This window comes from Lonchura striata, chromosome 24 (genome assembly GCF_050655825.1).
Source record: "Lonchura striata isolate lonStrDom1 chromosome 24, ASM5065582v1, whole genome shotgun sequence".
Taxonomy (NCBI): domain Eukaryota; kingdom Metazoa; phylum Chordata; class Aves; order Passeriformes; family Estrildidae; genus Lonchura; species Lonchura striata.
Genome location: NC_140726.1, coordinates 5,056,204 through 5,066,060, shown reverse-complemented (window position 1 = coordinate 5,066,060; position 9,857 = coordinate 5,056,204). Strand labels below are relative to the sequence as shown.

General features: G+C 43.9%; 1 protein-coding gene across 2 annotated transcripts in view; it reads right to left on the bottom strand.

Annotated features, from left to right (window-relative positions):
• Positions 1–1,769: 1,769 nt before the first annotated feature.
• The window catches only part of LOC144247416 (uncharacterized), a 185,067-nt gene continuing 176,979 nt past the window's right edge, over positions 1,770–9,857 (bottom strand). For both annotated transcript variants that reach the window (XR_014950015.1, XR_014950018.1), the window contains exon 13: positions 1,770–9,857. This exon is cut by the window's right edge. The gene's annotated coding sequence lies outside the window, so the exon portion shown is untranslated.

The following is a 9,857-nucleotide window of genomic DNA, read 5'->3' as shown; positions in this document are numbered from 1 at the left end:
CCTTCCTGCTGCTTAAAGCCATCCCTTGTCATCCTAGCACCGCATGCTTTTGGAAATCCAACCCGAAAGAGGAGAAAAATAGAGAATTCAGGAATCAAATATAAGCTTAATAAGCAGTGAGTGAAGACTGGCACAAATGCAAGGATTAGGTTCTCACCTGACACACCCCAGTCTGGCTGAAATAGCCTTAAAGCACCTAAAGTCATTTTTATTCCATAAAAGGACCTAAAGTCATTTTTATTCTATGTCACTTCCTTAGTCAAATGTAACCTTAACTTTAAAGTTAAGTTGAAAAATTTAAAACACTGATTCCTTTTTTAACAAAACCTTCTTTTTAAAAAAAAAAAAATTAAGATTTAACACCCACCTTCAGCCTAAACAACAGAATTTGCACATATTTTGTGCTAAAAACCAAAGGAAAATACAATAGCAGTGTCTATCTTGGTTTCCCAGCCCTGTGAGAGGATGCAAGAAGACAGATTGCTCCTCCCCCTGAACCCAGGCTGCCTCAGTGTGCAGCATCCCTTAAAATTCAGGATGTTAAAGCCCTTATGATAAACACATCTCTGCAGCCAGAGGGATTTTTAATCTCTCTTGATTTACAGGCATTTCATTGCATTTGAGTATAACTTATTTTAATAGCATGGTGGAAATTGCAGCAGGGGCTAATTAGAGCAACTAAGTTAGTTAGATTTGTGTGCACTTGGAAAACAGGCTGCATCTTTTTTTAATAGGATAATCTAAATGGATCACCGTGACCTGCAGAGTTTCCCTGTAGGTACCAGGACACTTCTGCCCTTCTCTGAATGATGTAACTCCCTTGGAATTAGGGGACAAAGATAATTTATCCCTGTGAGGGCCAAATCCTGCAAATTTGTGGGCAACTCCCCTTCCCACAGCAGTAGTGGGAGGTCTGGACAGCTCAGAACCTGGCAGGACTGAACCCTGAGGAAAAAAAACCCTCTCTGCTTTCACTGCAATGTCATTAATAGATGCTCAACGTGCCAGCAAGCCCCACTGTTTGGGATTTTTAAACCTCACAGTCGTGGTCTTAAACTAAATTACAAACCATTAGGCCTCAGCCAAATCTGACTTGCTTCAACACCACGAGGCTGGTTTGAATTTTTCCCAACTTGAGGTCGTAGTCTACACATAATTCAAAACACATTGTGGAGGTCAACAAACCTGTCCCCGCCTCTCCCTCTTGGCTTCTTCCTCAAGGTGGGTTCTCAGACCTAATCATCCTTGGATCCTTCTAGATCAAGAAGGGAAAGAGCCATTTTTTGGGGTACTGAGTCGTTTTCACCTGCATTTTAGGGGAAGCTGAGTCACATCCTACAAGGAGAATTTATTTCTGCACAACCAGATGGGGGAGCAAACAAAGGATTGACCAAACACCGTTGTGCTCTCTGCCACCATCCACTGACCTTCCCAAGCCTCCATGGGCCCAATTTTAAGAAAATTTTCTGACTTCCAGCAGTTCCTTCATTTAAAGGAGGAAAGGAAAAATCACCCCTGCTTTTCCAGGGTTTCCCTACCTCACACTGGAACAAGGAAAAAATCCACCTGGGCTGGAAAAAAAAGCTGGGGAGCATCTTTGATCCCCTTTGAAAATTTCCACAGAAGGATTTCATTTAATTTTCCAGGCTCCTTCGCCTTTCTCCTGCAATAATGGCTGCTATCATTTAGTGCAAAGCACAACGACAGCCATTAAAAATGGTTATTAGTCTGGAACTGCCTTCTTAATAGGAAACACACATGCCACACTCTGGGAGTTCAATGTTTTTTAATAGACTTGGAGGTAAATGCCACTGTGACCCTTATTCTTCAGGAGGGAGGGAGGGAGACAGAGAGGAATACGTTCCTTGGGCTGAGATTTTGCCCTCAGGCAGAGCCTTGGGCGGGAGGTGGAGCAGCTCCACCGCTGCCCTGGGGAGGGATGGAGCCTCTGAAATGCCCCTCGGGGGATCTGCAGCTCTGCTGCAGGGGAGGAGGATGCATTAGTGCTGCAGCAGCCCTGCTCAGCTGGGGCAGGATGCTCAGCAGACTGACAGCCTTCTCCTGCCTCCTCCTTGCCCCGGGCACTGCGGGACCTTTGCAGGGCTGGGGTGTCCTTCAAGGTGAGCCTGGCACAGCTCAGGCAGACACGGGGGCTGTGGGTTCCTGGCATTAGGGCTGATCCCAGCTCCCCCTGCCTCCCAAATGCCCCTTCTGGAGTGAGGGATGCTAAAAATCCCTGCCCTGGGGAAGAGTAAAACTGGATTTCCCAACCTCCAGCAGGCTGATGTGAGACTACACGTAAATATTTAGTGGTAACATCAGTGAGAGTTTTCTTTATTTACTTCCCTTTTCCTCCCACACCTGAGCCTGCTGTTTAAAAGCAGAACTTGGGACCTCTTAAATGAAAATAACAAAAGCACCATCCCCACTGCAGTGCAAGGAGCTGCTTGACCTGATGGGAAGTCTCTAAATCCACAGTGTCTTCAGCTCTTTACCTCACCCAACAAAGATATCCCCCTTCCTCAAAGCCGATTTCACCAACTGGGAATTTTATTTGCACTGTCAGGGAATCTCGAATGCCTATCTGATGTTTGCATTCGGGTTTGTTGTTGTTTTTGCTCCTTTCATCACCTTATAAAGGCCACACAATGATTGCGTGATGCTGAGACTTTTGACAGATGTAACATATGTGCAACAATATTTATCATTTATTTAGCATGCTGGGTAGAGCGGCTGGCAAGGCTCTGCCATGCCTGACTTAAAGGCTGCTGGCATTTCCATTAGATAAAATCCCATCATGCAGGGGGTTAAGAATTCAGGCATTTCAAATCGCATCAGGCTGAATCATGATTCAAATCAGAAAAGCCAGTTTTTGGTTCACTAAGGGCTGACAAAGTGGGGCTAGGGGGAGGGTCAGGAATGGATGGCAGGTCACGAATATGTTCTTGCTCTCTGACCAGGCTAATGCAGTCTGGGTTTTCAAATCACTGGGGGAGAGGGGGGTTCTGCCCAGCTCCGAGGAGCTCTCCGACCCACGGCATTTTCAAAGGCATCCATCTCCCTGCCTTGCTGCTCCAGCCGGTTTGGGTGGAAGCAGACACGAGCCAGGAGTCATCCTCTTTGAGAAGCCCACTGCAAAAAGCGTCTGACAGTTCATTTGAAGAGGCGCACGCCTGCCAGACACGGGAATTCTGCTCTGCACCGAGGTCCTGCAGCTCTCTGGAGCAGAGAGGAAAATCCGTGCTGATGGAGAGAGGCAGCAGGGCCACGGCAGCCAAAGCCCCAGGTGGAGCTCAGGACGTCAACATCCAAACCCTCTGGGCTGTCCCAGGGTCTGTCAGGTGTGACTGACACTTCAGGCCCCAAATCAGTGCTCAGTGCAAACATCCTTCTTTCAGCCAGCCTTAAAATCAAGATTTAGCTGACGGGTTTAATGGTAATGTCAATTTATTTTCATTCTGAAGGAAAAAGGGATTAAAGACCCCACCCAAACAACCAAGGACTGCCAGTTTATCCTGACCCTGACTTGCCTGAAGAGTAATAAGAGGAGTCCCTTAACTTCTGCCCAGTTGCAGCTCTCTCTGTTCTCACGGAGCAGCAGCATACCACGCATTTCATAATTAGGGCGAGAGGCAGAGATAAGGCCACGGGGCTGAGCACATGAAAGGAGTGTGCTGGGTGTGGGGAGATGGTGCTGAAAGGGAGAAGAGTTTTGTACGGGCTGGAAAAGGCTCTGGCAGAGCAGGGCTGTGGAAGGGGGAGCTGCGTGTGCCAGCGGCAAGCAGCACGGGTGGCAGGAGAACGGGCTGCTTTCCCTGCCAGTCCTGCTTTCCAAGGATTAAAGAGAGGCTGGGGGAAATCCTGAAGTCCAGGACAACATTTAGGAGGGGATTTGGCATCCAGGTAAAAGGAACAAGTGCCCTGCAGTCCAAGGGACACAGCCAGGGTGGCTGTCCCTGAGTCCTGCAGACCTGCTTTGGGGCAAAGACAAGATTTGGGAATTTTCCCCTCTGACCATTCTGCACAAATCCAGCTCAAGGTAATATTTACGAAGCCCACTCTGCATTCTGGAGGGCTTTTGTGTTTGTTTGGTTTGAATAGGCCTGGTTTTGGCAGCAGGGCTGAGGAAACCACACATTTTTACAAGATTCCAAAGTGAAGAGAGACCTCGGCGCTGAGCACCAAAGCACACAGCAGTGGCAGGGCATTATTTGATGAGTAAATCCAGGGGAAAAAAAGCCAGGAAATATGAAAATACAGCAGCACAGAACCTGCGAATTCTGATCTTTAGCCTGGTCTCTGCTGCCTGTGGGTGAGGTGACCTTTGGTGAGCCTCTCCATGTCTTTGTGCCACTCTTGCTCCTCAGACCTTGGGTTTCTTCCCTGGATTCCAACTCTGGGCTCTGAGCCCACAGCTCTGGGCCGGCTGCACTCCTGACCTTTGTGGGCACTCACAGCTGCTCCTGAAACACCACAAAATGTCTGCATTCCATATTTCACCCCCGGCCCACAGCGCTCCCTGACCAGAGAGGAGCCCGACATAATCGGAATATTGGAGGCTGGTATTATTCCTGTTCAAATTCCTGGGTGGGAGTAAATCCATATTAACCCTCAGCCTACGAACCAGCCCATCTGATTTCTTTTTTTGCTGCTTTAGATATTAAAATTCAGGCCTGGCTATCAGGTGTGGGAGCGGGGAGTCTCTCCTTTGTCTGAGATAAAAGCAACTCTCCTGATTTTACACCACTGCAGCATCCCAGGCTTTGCTCCGGAGAGCCTCACGTAGATCCCTGCCGGTGATAAACCAGGAAGGAATGACCTAAAAGTGGTTTTTATTTTTTTTTTTTATTTTAATATCTATTTTAATATCTATTTTTTAATGCTGTTTTGTACCTGCCAGCCTTTCTGCTGGGGGTTTGCTCCTCCAGCAGCAGCAGCAGCAGCCTCACTACAAAGTGCTCCCAAAGCCTCCCATTTTCCTAACAAAAGCAGCACATGAACCCCCTCCATAAATGGTGGGGAGCATTTCCCTAAAATCAATCAGCCTCTATTATTCACTTGAAGGCCAATCTCATTGTCTACTTCTTCCTCCGGAGGCCGATTTCTGCCAGGTAGAAAATTAAGTTTCCTTCACTTTTCTTCCCCTACACAATTTTTCAGTGTTTCAGCACCGTTGTTCGGTGTGGGAAAGCGACTTCCTGTCTCAATAAACAAGTGCACACAAGGCTTTTCTGGACACATAATGGGCTCTTTTTTTTTTTTTTCCCTTTTTCTTTCTTCTTCTTCTTCTTCTTTTTTTTTTTTTATTTTATACAAAAATCATTCCACACTTAACACATCAATGAAGCCACTTAAGCTCTACTGCATCTGAATTAAAGGGGGAATTGTGTGATCAAAGAGTGTGAAGGAACCACACATGGAGTTCTTCAGACACTTTACTTTTGTTACATTTGATACATAACAAACCCAATAAATATGCTTATCCCAGTAGCCCATTTCATTATCTCATATCCTTATGTTTAAGAGCATTTCCTTTAAGAGCTGCTCTTTCTCCTTTGTTTTTTCAGCATCATACTTTTGAAGACGGTTTATTTTAAATGAAGATGCTAAAAAAGAGAGAAAAAATAATTTATTCTTTATTCTTTTTTCTCTAGGTGTGCTCAAACAAGACCAAAAATCACCCTCCAATGAGTTTTTTCCCTGGATATATTTATTCATGTGCAAATACAGGCATTAACCTCAGTTATTACAGGTTATCAGAGACAAGACTTGCACCAGGAATGTTTCCTAAAATTCTTTGCAAGAATTCTTTGCAAATTCATCCCTTTCCCTCCACTATAGATTGAACCACTTGGAAAAAATATAGATTTTGTGTACTTCGATGTTTTTAAATGAGAATAATTGCATATTTGCAGCTAAAATATTTTAAAAATAATGAATCTTGGAGCCTGCCCATTTTTTTCCCTGTTGTTTCACGTGGATGTGACCAATTTCTCCAGCCAACAAAGAAGCTGCAAGGTCTAATTTTTGGGGAATGGCTGATCATTTTGTAGCCAGCAGTGACATGTGGCTGGTCAAAGAGCTGTCAGGGCTGAGCCAAAATGGGACCTTGTTCAACGAGCTGGAGGTTTGAGGGGTGATTTTTATCCACAGATGGACAAATCCAAATTCCTGCGAGGAATCTCTATTTCCAGAAGGGAGTTCAGTGGGATTTCTGCTGGAAACTGCATGCCCAAAACTATATTTATTCCAGTCTACCAGAAATAACCATGGCAAAACCATCCAGCAAACCTCCAGGATGACTTATTTGGGAGGAAATGACAGGTGCTTTTGGCAGAGTTGCTTATTAAAAGGCATTTCAAACTGTGATTTTTAAAACTGCCTTTGTATATTTTTGTTTTTCCCGCCTTCCCCTCCACTTTTCCCAAGGGGTTCTGAGAGAAATGCTCCAGACGGGAGGTTTTATATCCCCTGAAATGGTGAGATCAGCCCCTGTTTGCTGCCACACACAGGACTGACTCCTTTTTCTTTTTAAAAAAATAAAGAAAATTATCCTGCCTTAAAATCATGGGCTGAATTGAACACATCCAAATGCTTCTCACGTGCAGCAAAGGCAGTGGGGAAAAAGCACCTGAACCACTAGGGGAAAAAAAAAAAACAAAAAACCCTAATAAAATGTATTTTCTGCTCTGTTTCATTCCTATCAGTAAATATCTTTACAAATATGCTTTTGTGATGAGCAGGGCCTGGCTGGGGCTGCCTTTGTTTTGAGGCTTCCTAAATCAAAACAAGCAAACAAAACAACCCCCTGCCAGCTCCTCTCTAACTAGGGCACATCCCTGTCCCCATCCCAGCCCTCAGCAGCTCCCAGCCAAGGTAAAAATTGCAATATTTCACCCCAACCACGAGCTGGAAATTCTTTTAATATCTCAGAGTCCTCCAATTCTCCAGCAATAGAGGCCTGGTCATTAATTGAGCAATTTTTATCCATGAAACAGCTCCTGAAATTGTGGAAATCTGGGACAGCAGCAACAAGAGGGGTGGACATGGGAAGGTGATTTTGGCACTCGTAGTGAGGAGGAATGTCAGAATCTGTGGTATTGATGATCCCAAAATTGTAGAAAGTCTCTGTCTGTCAGCCCCCTGCCAAAGCAGAAGCCAGAATTGGTCTGTGCTGGTTTCCAGGTTGTTTATTCTGTTTCTCTCTCACATGTTCTGCTGCCCTGCCCAGCTCTGTCCTGCAGGGCAGCGTGTGGGGCTCTGCCCTCAGTGGGATGTGACAAACATTAAATACCAGAAACTCCCTGGGCTGCATTTACAAGAACGTGCCAATATCTGTCACCTACGTTGGACAGTGTGTGCCCAGCCTGAACCAACAGAAAAATGCCAACACCACAGTGAGACATGGAGGGCATGAAGAAGGAGAAAAAGGACAAGGCACACCCAATTTCCTCCAGCTTGTCCCCTTTGGACCCCTCATCTAGAATCCTAAAATTTTACTTTTGCACCCGTGCCACACTTAATTATTACTGATATCAAACACTCAGAGCTGGTAATTGATCCTGTAAGATTGAAAACTCTTTTCCATGGGCAGAGATCACAGCCAGTGTCTCTGGGGGCTCTGTCCAGGGGGTTCCTGAGCCCTGCCAGGGTCCCAGGGCAGCCAGAGGGAAGCTCTGGGTTCCCACAGAGGAAAATCTGGTGAAAAAGCTCAGAGAGAACCAAGAATTTCAAAAGGTAATGAGGAGTTTGGGGTGTTACTTTCTTCATTCCTTTCCAGACTCAGGAGTACACCTGACACTCGGGTCTGGAATTGCTTCAGGTCACAACCCCACACCAATATTTTATTTATTTTATGCCAAGAAAGTACCTGATGAGGAGGGGAAACAGAATTAAAACCCAGCAGCCTGGCTGCTACTAAAAATTAATGCTAAAATATCAACCCAAACTCACCCTTTGGTTGTGGTGCACTTTACTTATAGCAGTGGCATCCACATATACAGGGAATTTTCTACATTTCCCTTCCTTCTGTTGCTTTTTTTCCCTATTGAAATCCATACTGGTCATTAAATCAAGAATTGAAGAAGTATTTAGCAGCAGCTGGGGGCTAAAATTTTGCTCTAACTCCCTTAAGCTGCATCCCATTTATTGGTGCTGGGGAATTTCTGTCCCACACATTTCCATGCCTCAAATGATCTGCTTGAAACAAATAGGAAGAACAGAAAAGATTAGAAATATTTTGATAATATTCCTTTTTTTTTTACCCTCCACAACTGAAATCCTCATCCAATTTCGGATTCCTGCTTCATTTTCTGAACAGGATCTTTTAAAGGTGACTGTTCTGGGTGTGGTTCTTAGCATTTTTTCCTTCTGAGAAGAAATGTTTTGGGGAAATTAAAAGAGAAATAATCAATTAATAGTGTTTAAAACAGCCTGATGGCAAGAATTTGAGGGGAAAATGTGCAAAGGCTGCAAAACTTGCCTGAAATCTTTGCCAAAACATTTAACTGGTAATGGAAAAAAAGCAGCATTTGGGGTTTTTTTTAACAGATTTAATTGAGAAAAGAGACCCCGAAGACCCACTGATGCTTCCCTAAATCGCTGCAGACATTGTACTTAATGATTAAATCAATTCCCCAACCAGAAATTTTTAATCTTGATGGAAATTGAGAAGCAAATTTCAAAAAGGAAGAAAGTGGATTTTTGAAAGGGGACATTTGGGTTTTCCTGCTGCATGAAAGAAAGTTTCCCTCAATTTTCCCTCAATTGTCTTAATTCAATTAAATTTAAAACCTGCCCTGGGAGAAGCCTGAAAAAAATTAGAAAATTTGTCTTAATGTATAAATTAAGGTATTTCTGTGGATTTAACAACTCCCAAAAAAATCTACCAGGTGGACAAAGATGATCCTCCACTGGTTTTGATGTGGAAATGAAGAATTATTTCAGCTTTTGAAGCTCTTTCTGCCAGTATAAATGTAGCCTAGAGATTTCACATTTTCCCTTGACACTTTACAATGGATCATTTGAGTTACTAAGTCCAAAATCCTTAATTTTTTTTTAAGCTGTAGCCACTTTTCCTCATACAGGAACAATCTAATCAGGAGTTAGGGAAGCTCCTTTCACTAGCACTTCCTAATTTCAGATATTTTTAGGCCGCTGAAGATGTTAATGCTGCAATTAAAATAGAAATAAACTGGTTTTCAGCACAATTCTTGGCAGAAAGGGAATTCCAGCAGCCTCTTTTGCTCCAATATGAGAGATTCCAGGAAAAAAAACCTCAGCACAAAGAAAAAAAATAAATAAAGGACAATTCTAAGCCAGGTTGGACTGAGGGAAGTCAGATCCAGGGTTAATTTATTGGTTTAATTTATTGGTTTAAAGTGAGCAGAAACCTGAGGGACACACACAATGTCCCCTTCCCTAAAGGAAAATTATTCCATACTGGAAATAAATTCCCCATAGTTCACCTGGCTGAAAATCACACCTAAAATCTGCAGGTCAAAATGAGATTAAAAAGAGTTGTGCTTCAGAGAGGAATAATGAAAGTAGAGAAAAATCCAGTTTTTTTCCTTGAGGAGAATAATCCCAACCAGATCCTGGATTGCCAGGATGGCACAGCTGAGATATTTTGGTATCATTCAATAAAAAAGCCATTGTCACCACACTGTCCTTCACAGATACCCTTCAACTCTCCAACTGCATTTTCCAAGTGCTTTATGCTGCATTTTAACAGATTTTAAAGAAAATAATTCAAAATGTGTTGTTTCAGTGCCTGCAGAGAAAGCTTTTGGCTGCTGGCACTGAAATAAGACTGAGAAAAGGTGGATCTGGACCTTAACCTTCAGTGGATCTCCTGA